The sequence below is a fragment of the Schistocerca americana genome, chromosome 3, assembly GCF_021461395.2.
Source record: "Schistocerca americana isolate TAMUIC-IGC-003095 chromosome 3, iqSchAmer2.1, whole genome shotgun sequence".
Taxonomy (NCBI): domain Eukaryota; kingdom Metazoa; phylum Arthropoda; class Insecta; order Orthoptera; family Acrididae; genus Schistocerca; species Schistocerca americana.
Genome location: NC_060121.1, coordinates 142,204,762 through 142,225,937, shown reverse-complemented (window position 1 = coordinate 142,225,937; position 21,176 = coordinate 142,204,762).

Genomic DNA, 21,176 nt, shown 5'->3' with positions numbered 1-21,176 from the left:
GTCAAATTAAGTCGGGTATTGCTGAGGGAATTAGATTAGGAAATGAGACACTTAAAGTAGTACAGGAGGTTTGCTAATTGGGGAGCAAAATAACTGATGATGATCGAAGTAGAGAGGATATCAAATGTAGACTGCCAATGGCAAAAAAAGCGTTTCTGAAGAAGAGAAATTTGTTAACATTGAGTATAGATTTAAGTGTCAGGAAGTCGTTTCTGAAAGTATTTGTATGGAGCGTAGCCACGTATGGAAGTTAAACATGGACGATAACTAGTTTGGACAAGAAGAGAATAGAAGCTTTCGAAATGTGGTGCTACAGAAGAATGCTGAAGATTAGATGGGTAGATCATATAACTAATGAGGAGGTGTTGAATAGGATTGGGGAGGGTAAAAATCGTAGAGGGAGACCAAGAGATGACTACACTAAACAGATTCAGAAGGATGTAAGTTGCTCTAGGTACTGGCAGATGAAGAAGCTTGCACAGGATAGAGTAGCATGGAGAGCTACATCAAACCAGTCTGAGGACTGAAGACCACAACAACAACAACAACATTTGCGTTAGCCGAGATATGACTGTCGAGTTAAGCAAGGTGCTCAACAGTATGTATGATTTCACCACTGGATGATATGACTGTTGGGCGAACGAACTATAAGAGTGACAACAGATGTGGAGAAACTACATTGCGCTGTCTCATTCAGAACATGAAAGATGGAAAAGGGATTTCTCTCGTGAAACACCCGCTTTGACCTTATCTATTCCGCCAGGATTCAAACAGCTTCCAAGCCGCATGAAAACTAATCTCCCAGAACGGCGCAGATTCCGCTTCCCAGATCCGGACGGACGGACGGACGGCAGGTGGTGTTTGTTCGTCTGCGGACAAAACGCAGACGCAGAGTGGATGCGGTGCGGCTCGGCTCGGCTCGACTGCAAAGCGAATTGCTCGATCAGCGCAGAGTTGCCAATGTTTGGGATGACGAGCACCGATCGCGCCGCATGAATAATGTATCCGCAGATGGCGCGCCGGGCGTCGCATTCATATTGATGCTCTCTGGCCCGCCTTGTCCCGGGCCGACATCTGGAGGGGTCTGCGGACCGCGCGGTCCGGGATACTTCTGCTGAGCACCTCCACATTCCGCCAACAGCCTGCCGATTTTGGACGTTATTCGTAGTAAACAGCCGTCTGTGGACACTACAGAAGTCATACATTTTCTTGATTCATGACTGGCAAAAAAAACAGAAAATAGCAATAACTGTTGGTTATTCTTTTGTTTTTGTTGTTGCGGTTCTCACTCTAGGATCTCACTGGATACACTAGCCGATCCTGCAGAAGGATCTCCGTCTCTGAACAACTACCGCAACCTACGTCCATTTGATCCTGTTTACTTTTATTTGAGTGTTCGTCCCCCTCTACATTTTTTGTCCCCTACAGTACGGTTCACTACTCGTTTAATGATTTTTAGATGGCTAAAGATCTGTCCTGGCAACTGATATTTCTTTTAGGCCGGCTGTGCAATAAGTATCTTTTCTCCCCACTGTGATTCAGTACTACATTGGTCATTCGATCTACTTATCTAATCATCAGCTTCCTTTGTATCATCACACTTGAAAAACTTCTATTCTGTTCTTTTCTGAAGTGTTTATCGTCGACGATGCTATTCTATATAATACTGCATTCCTTCCACATACTGTCAGGAAAGAGTTCTTAACAGTCAGACGCTACATTTCTGTCCACTGCTACATCTGGAGGGGATTCTGTGGACCACGCTGAGCGTGGCGGGTCGCAGATTTTGGAGATTGTTTTGTTGTGGTCTTCAGTCCCGAAACTGGTTTGATGCAGCTCTCCATGTTACTCTATCCTGTGCAAGCTTCTTCATCCCCCAGTACCTACTGCAGCCTAGATCCTTCTGAATCTGTTTAGTGTATTCATCTCTTGGTCTCCCTCTACGATTTTTACCCTCCACGCTGCCCTCCAATACTAAATTGGTGATCCCTTGATACCTCGGAATATGTCCTACCAAGCGATCCCTTCTTCTAGTCAAGTTGTGCCACAAATTTCTCTTCTCTCCAATCCTATTCAATGCCTGCTCGTTAGTTATGTGATTTTCCCGTCTAATCTTCAGCATTTTCCTGTAGCACCACATTTAGAAAGCTTCTATTCTCTTCTTGTCTAAACTGTTTATCATCCACGTTTCACTTCCATACATGGCTACACTCCATACAAATACTTTCAGAAACGACTTCCTGACACTTAAATCTATACTCGATGTTAACAAATTTCTCTTCTTCAGAAACGATTTCCTTGCCATTGCCAGTCTACATTTTATATCCTCTTTATTTCGACCATCATCAGTTATTTTACTCCCTAAATAGCAAAACTCCTTTACTACTTTAAGTGCCTCATTTCCTAATCTAATTCCCGCAGCATCACCCGATTTAATTCGACTACATTCCACTATCCTCGTTTTGCTTTTGTTGATGTTCATCTTACATCTTCCTTTCAAGACACTGTCCATTCCGTTCAGCTGCTCTTCCAGGTCCTTCGCTGTCTGTGACAGGATTACAATGTCATCGCCGAATCTCAAAGTTTTTATTTCTTCTCCATGAATTTTAATTCCTGCTCCTAATTTTTCTTTTCTTCCCTTTACTGCTTGCTCAATATACAGATTGAGTTAGACTGTCGTTGCCAATGAGTTAGTTATTATTTTCAGTTCACAATGTCACGTATGTGAAACGTTAAACTAAAAAACAGGAAAAGTTGGTTGGCTGTTTGGTCTAACACACTGCTTTCCGCCCGGCGGATTAGTGTCGAGGCCAGCCTGTGGATGGTTTTTAAGGCGGTTTTCCATCTGCCTCGGCGAATGCAGGCTGGTTCCCCTTATTCCGCCTCAGTTTATGTCAGCGATTGCTGCACAGACACTTTCTCCACGTACATGTACGCCATAATTACTCTACCACGCAAACATTTGAGGTTACACTCGGCTGGTGTGAGACGTTGACGTTCCCGGGAGGGGGAGGGGGGGGGGGGGGTCCAATTGGGTCCGAACCGCACAATAACCATGGGCTCGGTGCGGGGCGGCGGCGGGGTGAGTGTACTGCTGTAGCCTGTGGGGCTGTGAACCACTGAGGCCTACGGCGAGCACGAAGCCTCCGTCTTTTCTAGGTCTCCAGTTCAATACAATATAATAAAGCTATCTAAAACGAAAAATGTAAGTAAAATAAGTAACTAGTCTAATGAATGTTTCAATACTGTAACAAGATATGTCGAAAATACTCCAACAGCACGCTGTGTATAGCATATTTGTTCAATAATGGTATTTCAGAACGGGCTTTATTCCACAGGGCTAGAAAGATCAATTTATGTTGTGACAAAAGTTTTCACCTTACAGAATTAATGAATGGTTGTGCGGTAACAAAATTTCAGATTATTACAAAATTCGATAATACAGCTTTAACTACTATATCATCATTTCGAACGTATTCCCTCCACACCTAATATGCCAAATTATCTTTCAATGTGCGTTTTACTTCTTAAAAGAGAAAGTGGGCAAAAAAAGAAAAAAAAGCGTTGCGTTATTTTTTCCTCTCTACAAACCCGCCAAACAGCTCACCGGCCGCTGTGGCCGATCGGTTCTAGGCACTTCAGCCCGGAACCGCGCTGGTGATACGGTCGCAGGTTCGAATCCTGCCTCGGGCATGGATGTGTGTGATGTCCTTGGGTTAGTTAGGGTTAAGTATTTCTGAGTTCTAGGGGACTGATGACCTCAGATGTTAAGTCCCATAGTGCTTAGAGCCATCATCCAGCTCTTTTATTGACACTGGGAATGTTTCCTTGTCAGCAATGAGTTTGAGTTTTGAGGTAGCGTACTTACTGCATAGGCATGAAAATTCCTTTTTTGTCTTATAGTATGTTCGTTGATACTAAAGTATACTACAGACATAACTAGCGTATAGAGCAGGGACGACATTTACATTTTAATACACATACCGTAAGAACTTTGCGCGTGTCTATTTTCATGAACGGAGTGTGTGGTTTGCGAGTCACACGCAGTCGACAGCTGCCACAGGAGAGCGCTACAGTCGCAAATCGCTTTAAGTAGCACGTCCCAAGTGACCCACGTGCTGGGCCTCTTGAGGTTGGATCTACAGCCCTCATTGACGTGAATGTCAGCTGCGTGGTCTCGTGTGAGGACAGCATTACGGAAAGCAGCGGAACAAGCCGAACACCTGTTCAGGGAGAGGAGTTACGGCGTGGGCTGCGCCACGGGGAAAACGCTCGGCGGCTGGTGGCGTATCGACAGGGCGAGCGAGCAGCGTTGCAGCCCCGTGGCCGTGAAGGGGAGAGTAAAATGCCCAGCACAGCAAGTGCCGCCGATCGCACGACTGCACAGAGGGGAACCGGTGGGAGTATGTGATCGGCTTTATTCCTACTGCTTGCAGAGCTCCTACGGCCGGGGTGCTTGTATAGTCAAGGTTTACCAACGTGCTGAAATATGTCTGTTACAAATCAGGATATTCAGAGGGTCACTTGCAACAGTTTGTAATCCTGCTGAATTTTGTTTTCGATTGCTTTCTCCACAGTGCATATTATGTGAAGAAATGTCGTTCATTTTATGTGCATGGTGTAAGAAAACATCCCTGTTTAATTGATAGTCCTCTATTTTATCGACACACTTCAGTGTGTTCATGAGGCATCTGCCAGTGGTTTACGTAAATAATTACTAATATTACACTTAATTCATTTTATGCCACTCATGGGTCAGATTTTCTGTTGACATTAATGGCATGGCACATCGCTCCTGTTCGATTTTTTTTAAGAAGTTGTTTTGTTGATCGAATTTCAGCGTTTGAGCGTATTTTATTTTCATAGTCGTTGTATCTTAACACCAGTCCTGTATACGGTCGACATGCACTGTAATAGGCACAGGTGGGAATCTAATAGAAGAAATAGTTATCAACCAAGGTGTTAGACAAGGATGCGGGCTGTCACCTACCCTTTTTAATATCTACATTGGCTTCGTTCTTCGCAAATGGAAATGTAAAGTAAACAGAGGAATTAAGATAACGAATGAGGCATACCTGAATGTACTTTTGCTTGCTGACGACATCGTTATTATTCAAAAGAATTAAAATGACTTCCAAAGGTCAGTACACCAGCTGAACGAAATTTGCAGGAAGTAAAACTTCGAAATTTCTAGTAACAAAACAAAAATAACGACATTCCGAGGAAAATATGCAGTTCAGTTCCAGAACAAGTGTCTCAAATCTCTCATTTTAGCTGAGCTATGAGTTTTGATTCGTACCCTGTTATTGGAAAAAAATGCGCAAATTACAAGCTGTGTGTGGTACCATCAGTTGAATATTGGGCCATTAAGTGCAAAAAGAAGGCATCATGAAATTCTCTAAAGTAAGGACGCTTACGGTGCTGTCCTACAGAAGCGAAAACTGGGTTACCACACAAAAAAAAGTAAAAAGTAAAAAATAGTAAATCAAATTGAAACAGCAGAGATGAGATTCCTAAGAAACCCGGAGGGCTGCACAAGAAGAAATTTGATTAGAAACGAAGATATTCGAACAGAATAAAATATTTTCGTCATGAATGAAAAAGTTCGAAAATATCGTGAAGATTGGAAGCAACACCTAATGAGAATGCCAGGTCACAGAATTCCTCAGACGATCCTGAACTACAAGCCGACTGGGACAAGATATATTGGAAGACGTAAAAAAGATGGGATTGATTTTGTTTGTGAGTTCGGAACAGGCAGCAGCCTAATCTCTAAAAGGAAGTCGATGATAGTGGTGGTGATCTTAACACCAGGAACATATCTTTTCCATAAGGGAATTGTGACTATAGTTTCATTTTGTTTTTGTGATAAAGCTGCACTGCCTTGAAAAAGATACTAATGCACCCACAACTCCCAATCCTTCCGCCTCACCTGCCAATACACTCCTGTCACGGTATGCTCTTTGGCCATATTTTTATCCAAAATATGGAGAAGGTCGTAGCTGTCAACGGCATCATGTTTATAAGAGAGCTGTCGATGACATCCATGATCCTCTCCACAGTTTTCATTTTAAGCCCCATTTGACCAAAAGCAGTCATTACAACAACAAAAACGATCATCAAGGATAAGCTCTGTTCGTAAAACACGACTTCATTTTATGGTTTTAGTATTTGGTCTCATGAACTGTGAGGGATCTAGCTACATTATGTTTACAGCAGTTTTCTAATTCCGTTTTTCTTGCGACGTAGTATTTTTATTTTTATTGTTTTTTGTTTGTTATTACTACACCGTTCCTGAAAGACAATATGGGCAGCACAAGAAGCAGTGAAACAACATTGTGCACACTATATCTCGGAACTATGTTTCTGACGTCCCACTATAAACTGTGGCCCATGAGGAGTGGTCGGTATTGAGATATAGGGGAGAAACGCCCATTTCGAGCAAAAAACTTAGTATGGACATATGCCGTGTTATAAATAGCTTCCGAGATAGAACACATTTAATGCAACTTTGCTTTCTGGGCTACTGGCGCGCAGTATGTGTCTTAAATTTCAACATCTTTGTTCGGAATGTCTCTCTGCGATTAAACTAGCACGCTGAGCGGGAAAACTGCCAATGGCATGTTGTGAGAAAGTAGTGCTAGGGATTGACAGTGCATCAGAGAGAAATATCTGTTAACTGTGTTTGTACAAGCGCTACCTAAATTGTTCAAATGGCACTGAGCACTATGGGACTTAACTTCTGAGGTCATCAGTCCCCTAGAACTTGGAACTACTTAAACCTAACTGAGGACACCACACGCATCCAAACCCGAGGCAGGATTCGAACCTGCGATCGTAGCTATCGCGCGTTTCGAGACTGTAGTGCCTAGAACCTCTCGGGCAGTCCGGCCGGCGCTGCCTACATTTCCAACGTCTCTACATTAATGAAGAAAATGAAGATATGACGTTTCTTCACAGCTTCTCCGATGGTGCTGCCGCTGCTGCTATCGAAGAATACTGTGAGCGCTTTCCGACACGTCGAATTCGTGATTGTAGAGTGTTTCTCAATTGATTCTTTGTAAAACTCGAAGTTTTTTAGAGTGCTTTTCCGTACTTCCAAGGGAAGAACACCTGGATCCTCTTTCTATTCTTCTCTTTCTCTTCCTGGCAACTGCCCCCAACCACAAAATTTCACTAATCCACCACTGATTATTATTTAGTGCTTTATCCATCTTCAGAACTATAGGCGTATGTAATGAAATAATAAGCGACGAGTGTCATAAAAAAGCTTAATTTCTTTACCAGTTTCTAGCATTTAGTTCAGTTCTTCAGACGGTTAAGCCTATCGCATTATTTGCGAGTGTCAGTAATAAGGTGCATACAGCAAATTGTCGTGGTCGTGTAGTCATAATATCCGTATGAAACTAGTTTTAACAGATAGTGTGAACTACGTTGAACCACCAAAGAAATTGGTATAGAGATACATATTCAAACACAGAGGTGTTTAAACATGCAGAAGACGGCGCTGCGGTCGGCAACGCCTATATAAGACAACAAGTGCCTGGCGAAGTTGTTAGATTGGTTACTGCTGCTACAATGACATGTTAACAAGATTTAAGTGAGTTTGAACGTGGTGTTATAGTCGGCGCACGAGCGATGGGACACAGCAAAAAAATGGTTCAAACGGCTCTGAGCACTATGGGACTCAACTGCTGTGGTCATAAGTCCCCTAGAACTCACAACTACTTAAACCTAACTAACCTAAGGACATCACACACATCCATGCCCGAGGCAGGATTCGAACCTGCGACCGTAGCGGTCGTGCAGTTCCAGACTGTAGCGCCTATAACCGCTCGGCCACTCCGGCCGGCTGGGACACAGCATCTCCGAGGCAACGATGACGTAGGGATTTTCCCGTACGACCGTTCTAAGAACGTACCGTGAATATCAGGTATCCGGTAAAACATCAAACCTTCGACATCACTGGGCCGGAAAAAAGATCCTGCAAGAACGGGACCAACGTCGACTGAACAGAATCGTTCAACGTAACAGAAATGCAACCCTTCCGCGAATTGGTGCTGATTTCAATGGTGGGCCATCAACAAGTGTCAGCGTGCGAAGCATTCAACGAAACATCATCGATATGGGCTTTCGGGACCGAAGGCCCACTCGTGTATCCTTCATGACTGCACGACACAAAACTTTACGCCTCGCCTGGGCCCGTCAACACCGACATAGGACTGCTGATGACTGGAAACATGTTGCCTGGTCGGACGAGTCTCGTTTCAAATTGTATCAAGCTTATGGACGTTTACGGGTATGGAGACAACATCTTGTATCCATGGACCCTGCACGTCGGCAGGGGACTGTTCAAGCTGTTGGAGGCTCTGCAATAGTGTGTGGCGTGTGCAGTTGGAGTTATATGGAACACCTGAGTCTAGATACGACTCTGACAGATGACACGTACGTAAGCATCCTGTCTGATCATCTGCATCTATTCATATCCATTGTGCAATCCGACGGACTTGGGCTATTCCAACCTGACTATGCGGCACCCCAAACGTCCACAATTGCTACAGAGTGGCTCCAGGGACATTATCCTGTCTTTGAACACTTCCCTGGTCACGAAACTCTCCAGACACGAACATTATTGAGTATATCTTGGATGCCTTGCAGCGTGCTGTTCAGAAGAGATCAACATACACTCGTACTTTGACGGATTTATAGACAGCCCTGCAGGAGTCATCGTGTCATTTCCATCCAGCAGTGCTTGATACATTAGTCGAGTCAATGCCACGTCATTCTGCGGCACTTCTGCGCGCCTGCGGGGGTCTACACGATATTAGGCAGGTGTAGCAGTTTCTTTGACTCTTCAGTGTACACGGCCAAGGTGATTTGCCGTATGGACATTATTACTGACACCCGTAAGAAATGCGATAGGCATAACCTACTGATGAAGTGCAGTAGGTACACGACACCGGTAAGGAATTTAAAATTCTTTTTGCAGATGGTTGGATATTATTTAATTACAAACTGATTATTACACTGTCTGTTGCTTGAAAGTCTGTTCTGAGGTTCATTAATTGATCTACGTGTGTAAACCCGTCAGTGTATTAAACAACACAGAGAATAAAACTTCCCGGGACTCGAACTCGGGACCTTTGCCTTTCGCGGGCAAGTGCTCTTCCAACTGAGCTACCCAAGCACGACTCACGCCTCGTCCTCACAGCTTTAATTCCGCCAGTACCTCGTCTCCTATCTTCCAGACTTCACAGAAGGTCTCTTGCGAACCTTGCATACAGAAAATAAATAACTGTGCACATTAAGGGGAGCCGGAGGTGCCTATGCTGCCCATGTTAAAATCACTAAGTTTGAGGAACATTTATGAATAAACTACCAAATAGAAAAATTTGAATTTTTTTTACATATAGAGTGGTTTAGTGCTGCAGTTATGACAAAGGGATTTTGGAGTATCTTTTCCGGTTTCCTTCCAATAATTTTTTTTATTAATGACCCAAATTTTTTTACAAATAATTGCTTTATAATTAAACTGAAATGAAACTACTCAATATATTGCCAAATGGCTGTGTTACAATGTAAGCTTGACCACTAGGAGTGCTGTATAAAAATTTCATCTCTCTAGCTTGAGTGGATTTTGAGAAAATGTTCCTTATATTCGAAAAATTCTAATTTACGGGAAATGTCTATCAAAGTTTCTCAATACATTCCTGCACTATAGGATGGATTATCAGGGTCTTCTTCTTCATCCTCCAAAAGCTTCCTCTTCTGTCTTCTTTTCTGGCCTGTTGTTCCATCACACTTCACACGCCTTTCTCTTCTTTCTGCTCCTCTTATCCTTTCTCTGTCAATATTTCTTAGTGCTCGTACAGTGTTCACCCCAGCTGTAAATCCTAATGCCTTCAGAACTTCACACTTCACACTGGTCCCTTGGTTGTAGGTTGCTATTGCATCATAAATGCCAAAGTGCAGTGTTTTTATGCTTACAAACACCCTTTCAGGAATCACTTTGCAAATCAAATTGTTTACGCTCTCATTAGGATTCTGCGTCTTTCCGTGTAGACATTTGTGTAACAGTTCTGGCTGTGCTAAGTCATGAAAAATTGATTTTATTGCATTTATCACAGCTGCTGGCAAACCATGTTTGTGATCATAGTCCTTTTTTGCATTATATTTGCACCAGGAATCTTTTGAGCACAGGCTGTGTTGAGGGCATTCATTGGAAGAGACAGTATGAAGGAACAATGCCCACACTGCTTTTCGCATGTCACTAACATTACTAGTATTTTGCCTTATAGCATACCCATAGTATCTCTGTAGACGTTGAATCACCTCATCAGTAAGCCTGCCTCTCCCTCCTATTGTCTTTCCATCACTGAGCTTACTTGAACCCAAAGTTTGTTTGAGCATTCGGAGCCGAAACGGTAAACAGCAAAGAGACGATGTTCCGCGCTCTTGGCGCTTCATTTGTCACAAAAAACAATGTAGTGAACCCTTGCACACTCGCTGTATGCGTAACATAAGGCGCTGTATGCGTAACAGGCCGAGAAAGTCCCAAGCAGTTCGCCAGGAAGTCACGAGAGGGTGTTAGATGCATTCAGCGGCCGCCCATTTCCTCTGCAGGCGTGGGGGAAAATGGTAATAACTCCACTTCTAGGGCGAGTAGAACAATAATTCAAAGTTTACATTAAAGAGGAATGTTCCAATTAATTTTCGGTAGCAAAAAAAAAACAATCGTAATTTTTTGGATTTGACCACATCCGGCTCCCCTTAAATATGCTCTGTCTCGGAAACCATTCGGAATGTAGTGTATTTGCATATGAAGTACGTAGCTGTCGTATGCCTGAACAATGATCATTCTTCCTGGGACGCACCATAAACTGTGCAGGCCCCTACGAATGTATTCACTCACTTGCTTTACCTTCTTTGCCAATGATTTGTGGCTCGGCGTACGTAGCCAGGGAGAAAACGCTGTCTGCCTTACGAGCTACTGTTGTAGACTGTGTACAGTGTGTGCAGACGGAGACGCGCCGGTGCGAACACAGCGAGTGGAGCGGGCGACACGGCCGGGCAAGTATCTTGTTCGGGGGCTTAGGCCGGGTTTGCGCACTTGGTACCTCCTCCAACTCAGAGTGGCTGCGGCCCAGAACGGGTGCTTAGGGCGCTCAATGCAAAGCAAATGAACGAGCTAATTCGGCGCCGGCAAACATCGGGATTCCAATTAGCATGTTTTACCTCTAAACAATGTGGACAAATTATGTGCATAAAGGCCGACGGAGCTCCGGGCGGCGCTCGCTGCGGTCTGGGACTAATCCTCCGGAATCTGTTTGCGCGGAGACGGCGCTCTGAAGGGCGGCCGGCGCCTAACTACAGGCGGGGGTGGCTGCCGTCTACAAGCAGGCGAAGCGGAGCACCCCTATACAGGCTGCAGGCGGGCCCGTCCCAGCCCGCACTGCCCTGCGGTGGGCTGCGGAGCAGCAGCTGCGCCAAGTTCACACCAGCGACGTCCACAAAGTGCACCGGCAGCGTAGCGAGATTTATCATCTTATTGCACACTGTTGGCAATTGAAACTGCAATATCGAAAAGGGTAGCTACTGCTGAGGGAGCAGAGAGTTGTGACCGCTCAGTGTCATTCAATACGATCACGACGACACCCCTCACTCGACGTTAGCACTCGTGGTGTCACTCGCCTCCATACATGGCAGTGGACGTATGAAAATTCGTGACGCCAGCGCAATGGTCGTCAATTGATTTAAATGTTATTCCCGGCTGACTCTTAATTCAATTACTACCACGGGGGTGAGGAGAAAGAACACATCCTGGTGACACCAGCATTATGCGTATTTAGGTGTTCGATTAATCTGAATGGTTTGCAATGTTCCAGCGATTCTATTCGAACTCTATGCTGATGTGCCAACAAGGACCATTTACGCAGATAGACATGCAAGTACGTAATGGATGTTCAGTTTCTCAATATAGTTCGTCGCACTCACACATTATACATCCGCTGTACGAACAATTTCATGCATTTACATTTTTTTTTTTTTGTGCCCCACAGTATTGGTTGGCAAAATATTATGACGACACGTTATATACAACTTCCACAGATATTGTTTATCATGTAGTCAAGACTACGTAATGAAGCCAAAATCGTGGATAAAATTGGAATGTAGATCGTTTATTAACACATTTCTTTTCACTAACTAAATATGAAATATGAATCGGGATTGGAGGTGATGATCCTATCCTTCTTTTCAGTATTAAAATGGCCGATATCGTGTTCTGAATAACGCGTGTTATGTAATATCCAAATATCGACACGACCCAGGCTATCAATTCGGCACTTAAATGTCTATTCTTCGCTCTCGAAATGTTCGATGTGATTGTCTTTCACACGTAGGGTTCAATTTAACGGTGTATGCACTGTTTTTAGTATTTTAGGTCCCCGTTAATTAATATCTGGTAGTTAATAAGAGAACTATTTTTATGCTATCGTGTTGTTTGTATTAGTTACCCCCGCAACTGTCCAAGGATAAGATTCTCTTAATGTTCCGCGCACACACCTTTCACAATTTTATAAGATGCAGAATTACGTAAAGTATAGCTTTCCGTTCCGTACAACTTTCGTGGGTTCCACAACCATAATAGGTTCCCAAGAGTATTTTTGCCAGCTAACATAAAGTTCGAAATATGTTGTCGGAATCATTTTCACTTCACCCGGCAATAAACGTCTCTTATCACTTCGTCACACGTAATGTATTTTAAACGTGAACAGAATGAGATTTTCGCTCTGCAGCGGAGTGTGCGGTGATATGAAACTTCCTGGAAGATTAAAACTGTGTGCGGGACCGGGACTCGAACTCGGGACCTTTGCCTTTCGCGGGCAAGTGCTCTACCACCTGAGCTACCGAAGCACGACTCACGCCCGGTACTCACAGCTTTACTTCTGCCAGTATCTCGTCTCCTACCTTCCAAACTTTACAGAAGCTCTCCCGCGAATCTTGCAGAACTAGCACTCCTGAAAGAAAGGATATAGCGGAGACATGGCTTAGCCACAGCCTGGGGGATGTTTCCAGAATGAGATTTTCACTCTGCAGTGGAGTGTGCGCTGATATGAAACTTCCTGGCAGATTAAAACTGTGTGCCCGACCCAGACTCGAACTCGGGAGCTTTGCATTTCGCGGGCAAGTGCTCTACCACCTGAGCTACCGAAGCACGACTCACGCCCGGTACTCACAGCTTTACTTCTACCAGTATCTCGTCTCCTACCTTCCAAACTTTACAGAAGCTCTCCCGCGAATCTTGCAGAACTAGCACTCCTGAAAGAAAGGATATAGCGGAGACATGGCTTAGCCACAGCCTGGGGGATGTTTCCAGAATGAGATTTTCACTCTGCAGCGGAGTGTGCGCTGATATGAAACTTCCTGGCAGATTAAAACTGTGTGCCCGACCCAGAGTCGAACTCGGGAGCTTTGCATTTCGCGGGCAAGTGCTCTACCACCTGAGCTACCGAAGCACGACTCACGCCCGGTACTCACAGCTTTACTTCTACCAGTATCTCGTCTCCTACCTTCCAAACTTTACAGAAGCTCTCCCGCGAACCTTGCAGAACTAGCACTCCTGAAAGAAAGGATATAGCAGAGACATGGCTTAGCCACAGCCTGAGGGATGTTTCCAGAATGAGATTTTCTCTCTGCAGCGGAGTGTGCGCTGATACGAATCTTCATGGCAGATTAAAACTGTGTGCCCGACCGAGACTCGAACTCGGGACCTTTGCCTTTCGCGGGCAAGTGCTCTACCACCTGAGCTACCGAAGCACGACTCACGCCCAGTACTCACAGCTTTACTTCTGCCAGTATCTCGTCTCCTACCTTCCAAACTTTACAGAAGCTCTCCTGCGAACCTTGCAGAACTAGCACTCCTGAAAGAAAGGATATAGCTTGAAGAGTCTTTAAATAATCTCCTTAACGAATTTCGCAGTCGCGTACCACTTTTTCATCGACTAGCCCGATCACGATAACTGAAGGTAGAGAGCTCAATAATGTGTTACATGTTCTTTTATATGTATTAAAAAACAAACGCGCCCCTATATCTTTCTATCCCGCTTGGTCTTTGCTACTTTGCTTTTTATTACTTTTCCTTATATTGCGTCTTAGTAATACTGTGCAGTTATTAAAGTTTCGTATTAGTTTCCCCTTTTCAATTCTTCCAAAATAAAGTCTATTTATCCCCGATTTTAGTTACTATAATGCTAATTGACACGCCTGCCCGCAAAGTACCGTTATAGAGTGTTGTACTCTCGGTTCAAAATAAGAAAGCACATTGCCGACAGGCAAAACTTACGAGGTGAACGCGACAAGTGCCATCACCGGATTTCCCAGATACAGCTCAGTGAAAGAGGAGCCAAAATACGCGAACACTTGTCTCGGCTTATCCGTAGATTCTCAACCGTGTCTGAGAAAACGACGGTCAAAGTTTCTGAAATAGTTTATATGCCTGTTAGCACCTATTCAGATTGACCGACACAGTGTCACAGTGGCTGCAGTCGTAGTCCTGTGTTCAAACTCCGATTATTATTATTTATTTTCGCTACAGCCATCTATGGGCTACGTTGCTGATGATGCTCTGGTGTACGGGAAGGTGTCGTCGTTGAGTGACTGTAGGAGGATACAAGATGACTTGGATAGGATTTGTGATTGGTGTACAGAACTCTAAATATAGATAAATGTAAATTAATGCAGACGAATAGGAAAAAGAATCCTGTAATGTTTGAATACTCCATTAGTAGTGTAGCGCTTGACACAGTCACGTCGATTAAATATTTGGGAGTAACATTGCAGAGCGGTGTGAAGTGGGACAAGCATGTAATGGCAGTTGTGGGGAAGGCGGATAGTCGTCTTCGGTTCATTGGTAGAATTTTGGGAAAATGTGGTTCATCTGTAAAGGAGACCGCTTATAAAACACTAATACGACCTATTCTTGAATACTGCTCGAGCGTTTGTGGTCCCTATCAGGTCGGATTGAGGGAGGACATAGAGGCAATTCAGAGGCGGGCTGCTAGATATGTTACTGGTAGGTTTGATCATCACGCGAGTGTTACGGAAATGCTTCAAGAATTCGGGTGGGTGTCTCTAGAGGAAAGGAGGCGTTATTTTCGTGAATTGCTACTGTGAAATTTAGAGAACCAGCATTTGAGGCTGACTGCAGTACAATTTTACTGCCGCCAACTTACATTTTGCGGAAAGACCACGAAGATAAGATAAGAGACATTAGGGATCTACAGAGGCATATAGGCAGTCATTTTTCCCTCGTTCTGTTTGGGAGTGGAATAGGGAGAGAAGATGCTAGTTGTGGTACGAGGTACCCTCCGCCACGCACCGTATGGTGGATTGCGGAGTATATATGTAGATGTAGATGTAGACGTTTACACAACTTCCCTGACTTTCTGAAGTTCTCTTCCTTCCTCTTTGGCCAATACTCCTTCACCCGTTGGCTCACTCGTGCACGTTCTTCTGCCGAGAATACTCTGTTCTTCCTCGTTTTCTCCTCGAAGAATTCCTTCACCTCCGCAACCTTTTTCCTAAAGATATGCCTGTTCGCAATTTATTCGGCCATGATCCCCCATTTTTCTAGATCGCAGTGCACTTCTTTCACCCACGGAACTTGTGTCTTCCTATTCTCTTGGAAGAGAAGAATCTTGTTGGCGAGCCTCTCTGATTCCATTCTTTTAATATGTTCATAGGAAGACAGTCTTCTTTTCTTCATAGTGGTGGTGATAATTTCAAATCACTGATAAAGTTCTTGATTTGATCTTAGGCAGAACGTAAATTCATTTGATATTTTTCTGGATCCAAGAATCTTTCTTATGAATTTCCTCTCTTTCTCTTCCAAGTGTTATTATTTTTATTTTATTTTTCTTTTTTTTCATTTATCTACCTATGTCCTTAGAGGAATAATACGCGAATGTTTTCCAGTGTATGTAGAAACAACGTTGTCTTATTTCATCTGCTAACTGTCTGTCTGGTGACTAAATTAAGAAAATAAATAAATAAATAAATGAGAAAATTAATAGAAATTGTATTTGGTAAAATTTCTGTAGTGCGTCTTGATTCATAACCGATTGAAAGCGCCAGTTTAATGGGGGAAAAAAAGATAATCCGTTATGCGTGATTAGCACCGAAATTATTGCCAACGTCTAAAATCTGTGTTAAAGGTGTTTCTTTCTCGGGTGAGATTCATAGGAAGAAATGTCGCTGTGGTAAACCAGTCTTCGCGCGATGCTCGTAGTGTTCGGAATTTCTATGTTTCCAATGCTTCTACTATCGCTATGTGCCAAAGCAATGCGCCAAATCTCTCTGAAGAACAAACCAAAGAATAAAGTGTAAGAATTAAGATAAGAATAGAGTGATTCAATACGCATTTTATAGGTGTAATATGTGGATCAAAATAAGAGTAAAAATGTTGATAAACTTTTGTCTGGAACTGCTTTATTTGCTACTTATGATCCATAATGTCATTTGTGATAAGCATTGCATCGCGGAGCAGTACATGTTTTTCGCGTGACTTGTTTGTCTGCATATCGACAGACGTTGCTCCTGCACAATGTAGTCGGGAGACAACAGTGTATCTTAAAGTAGCTTATCCCGGTGGGTGGACGGATCGTGCAGAACCAGTTGCTTGGCCCGCCGTATCCCCAGATCTTAACCCCTGGACTTTCAGACCGTCTCAGGGAGCTCCAGTATGCTGTTGCTGTTGAGAATGTAGCTCAGCTACAGCAGCGAACTCAAAATAGGGGCAACCGTTTAGGGTGAGGTGAACTGAGACTCCAACATTCCGAGAGCAGTAACAAGTCGAGCACGTCACTGCCTTCGTCTACACGAACATCATTTTGAACAAGTCGTGGAGCCTACGTACAGTACGTAGTTGAGTTGAATTTCGAGACACTCAGCGTCGTTGCTTTCTGAGAACAAATGTTTGTGTTGTGATCCCTACTCTGCTGCATAACTAGGAAATAAACCATTTTCGGACGAAACCTTATTTGAGGTTTTATTTTCATGCGCACGCTACACACGTGAGGAGTGTACAGTTACTTTTGAATCACCCTGTATAAGAATATGAGAATTTAAAAAGGTTGTAACCCCTGAAAATACCATAGACACATGTGTTATGTATGACACTTATTGTGAAATACAATTTTAATTTGTCAGTTAATACAACGTCCTCTTATCGCCTAATTTGATGAGAGAAATTAGGGTAGTAGTCTTCTATGGACATCGGCAAATAAATGAAAAATAAATAAATAAATAAAAACAATAATCGGCTTTCGAACGCGGGGCGATAAAGGGTGAATACACGACATTAGCCACTCTGCTACTCCTTCAGTTGAACTTATCGTGTGAAGGCACATAAAGTATGGCTGATATTTTGGCCGTCGTTCTTCTCAGAATAGGTCGAGAATCTACAGATAAGTCGAGACACATGTTCACTTATTTTGACTCCTCTCCCACAGAGCGAAGTTTCTGGGAAATCTGGCTATGGCACTCCTATTCTCCTCGTTCGTACGCCTGTAACAAAAAAAAAAACTCATGCTCCAAGAGTACAACAGGTTCTACTGTCAAATTAGCAAATGATCTTCCCAAGCGACCGAGAAAATTCTGACCATACGTAAAATCACCAAGCCGGTCGATGACTGCTGGTATTTTCGAATGACTCGTTGACCTGTACGATATGCTGCTAGAACACAGCAAATGGGAAGCTGAAATTTTCAATTTCGTGATTGTGAAATCGTACACGAAGAAGGATCGAACGTTGATTGCGCGCATCAATGGCGTAAAAAAATCATGTAAGCAGTTGGTCCCTAACTAACCTTGCATTTATCGTGAATCTTTCGCCAGCTCGTAGTCCCGAGCGACCGGAGAAAAGCGTACGTGACTCCTGCATAGAACAAGAGTAAAATAACTGACCCGAAAAATTACAGATCAATATCCTTAACATCGTTCTGCTGCAGTATTCTTGAACAAGTGCATTGAGACGAGAAGCGTTCTGCCCACAAACTAGCACCGTTTTAGAAAACATCACTCTTGCAAAAACCCAGCTTTATCTGTTCTCACATGATATCCTGCGAACCATGGATGAAGGGCAACAGGAAGATTGCATATTGCTAGATTCCCGGAATGTGTTTGACATGCTATTCCACGCAAACTGTTAACAAGCATGCGGGAATACTTCTTAAGAAACATATCTCAGTATTTGATCCCCGACGGAGAGTGTTCATCACACGGCTGTTGTCGGCAGTGCCCACAGTAAGTATGATAGGACCGCTGGTATTTTCTACATACATAAAGGATCTGGCAGGCGGGGTGAACAGCAATCTACGGTTACTTGGTGATGACGCTGTGGTGTACGGTAAAGTGTTGTCGTTAAGTGACTATGGGAGGATACAAGACGACTTAGATAAAATTGCTAGTTGGTGTGATGAACGGCAGCTAATTCTAAACGTAGAGAAATACAAGTTAATACTGAGGAGTACAAGACACAATCCTGTAACTTTCGAGTATAGCAATAGTAATGTGCTACTATACTCAGTCCGGTAGCTTAAACATCTGGCGATAACGTTGAAAAGCGATATGAAATAGAATGAGCATGTGAGAAATGTGGTAGGGAAGGTGAATGGTCGATTTAGGTTTATTGGGAGAATTTAACGGAAGTCTGGTTCAGCTGCTCGAGTGTTTGACATCCCCACAATATCTGGTTGTAGGGAGACATCGAAGCAATTTAGAGAGATGGGCTGCTATATTTCTTACAGGTACGTGCGATCAATACGCAAGTACTGCGGAGATGTTTGGTGAAGTCAAATGGGATTCCCTGCAGGGAGGACGGCGTTCTTTTCACGAAACACTACTTAGAGAATTTATGGGACTGACCTCTGACGCCGACTGCGCAACGATTCTCCTGACGCCAGCGTACATTTACGTAAGGACCACGAAGATAAGAGAAATAGGGCTCATACGAATTCTGCGAGTGGAACAGGAAAGCAAATGATCATTAGCGTTTGAGGTACCTCCGTCATGCACCATACGGTGGCTTACGGGCATGTACGTGGATGCAGATGTAGAAATTTTATCTATTATGCCGATACAGAATAGCAGAATGACAAAATCTACATACCACTGAAGTTTTTGTATGTCCATTCTTCTGATTGGTGGTTTTAGGAACTTTGGCCGTTCACGTATGCAATAAAATGGAACACCCACAACCGTTCAAAAATGGTTCAAATGGCTATGAGCACTATGGGACTTAACTTCTGAGGTCATCAGTCCCCTAGAACTTAGAACTACTTAAACATAACTAGCCTAAGAACATCACACACATCCATGCCCGAGGAAGCATTAGAACCTGCGACCGCAGCGGTCGCGCTGTTCCAGACTGTAGCGCCTAGAACCGCTCAGCCACCCAGGCCGGCCCCGCAACCGTCTTTACGATGTTATTTATAACATGGCTACCAGTTTCGGTGCTTCAGAACACCGTCTTCAGGCCTTAGTTGACGCTGAGGGGGTTAACTTCAATCGTCTACACGATTTATCAATGGCCAAAATCTATGAACAACCTGCAACAACGATGCTGAGTCAACTTGTCGGTTGGTAGTTGACGGTCGGATACACAAGATAGTTGTTAAAGGTAGTCTACGAAAATCAGTTCATAAATTTGGCCCCTATTGAATCGTCTATGCGATTGGAGTTAACCCCCTCAGCGTTAGTTAAGGTCTGAAGATGGTGTAATAAAGCACCGAATCTGGTAGCCAAATAATAAATAACATTGTAAGGACGGCTGTAGGTGTTCCATTTTTTTTATGTGTACGACGTGTGTGGCAGATACATTCTGGCCACGGGAGCTACTATGTCCGGAGCTTACCATGATATCCATAAAGTAAAAGTTGAAGCCAGGTTCCAGTAGCGAGAGGAGTGTGCAGCATCGGAATTAAAGAAAAGTATTCTGGTTGGTTTGAACCCCAGATACCTCGATTACCAATGTTTGGCGATTTCTCAGTACCCATAAGATGTGCCTTAACAATTACTCGGACATTTCAGTCATGACAACTCCGCAGCTGAACTAAGACCAGGTATACCTCCCGTACTGTCGGGCAGAAACCGCCGAGTGTAGAGGAGAGTGGTTCGAAAAAATCACATGGGTTTAGCGGAACGATCCAATCGTGAATTCCAAAGTGCAGCCAGCTGTCCAGCCAGAACAATGACTGTGCGTGGGTACAGCGTTCGAGCACCTCAACGTTAGCCATGCATCTTTGTAGAAAATACTAAACGACCCATGAGGTGGGGCCCATAGCGACGCCACTGGCTAGTGGACAACTAAAAACAAGTGACTTCATCAATCACCCTATAGCGTGTGGCAATGCAGTGGTTCTGGTTTGGCGAATGTCTGTAGAACGTTACTTGCCAGTATGTGTAGTACCAACAGTGAAGTATGGCAACGACCTTGCCGCAATGGATACACCGGTTCCCGTGAGCTCACCGAAGTTACGCGCTGTCGGGCGTGGCTGGCACTTGGATGGGTGACCATCCAGGCCGTCATGCGCTGTTGCCATTTTTCGGGGTGCACTCAGCCTCGTGATGCCAATTGAGGAGCTACTCGACTGAATAGTAGCAGCTCCGGTCACAGAATATCATAACGACCGGGAGAGCGGTGTGCTGACCACACGCCCCTCCTATCCGCATCCTCAGCTGAGGATGATACGGCCTTTGGATGGTCCTTGTGGGCCACTTGTGGCCTGAAGACGGAATGCGTGCGTGCGAACAGTGAAGTGCGGAGGAGGTGGTTTCACAATATGGAGGTGCTTTTCATGCTTAGGTTGTGGTTCCCTTGTTGCACACAAAAGAAAAAAAAAATGCAAAAGGACATAATACATTTTACAGTACCGTGTACTGCATACGTTCGAGGAACTGTTCGGTTGCTGACAGCATTAGCATGACAACGCACTCCCTCTTTAAGCAGCATGTGTGAGTCGATGGTGTGTGGACTTCGGAAATGGAAGGAACTCCCCAGACTCCCAACCTGAACCCAAAAGGACAATTTCGGCTGCGTTGCGACGTCAGCTTAGCTACAGAACGCAACGTCGAATATCACTACCTTTTTTGGTTTCCGTTCTTGAGAAAGAATGGGC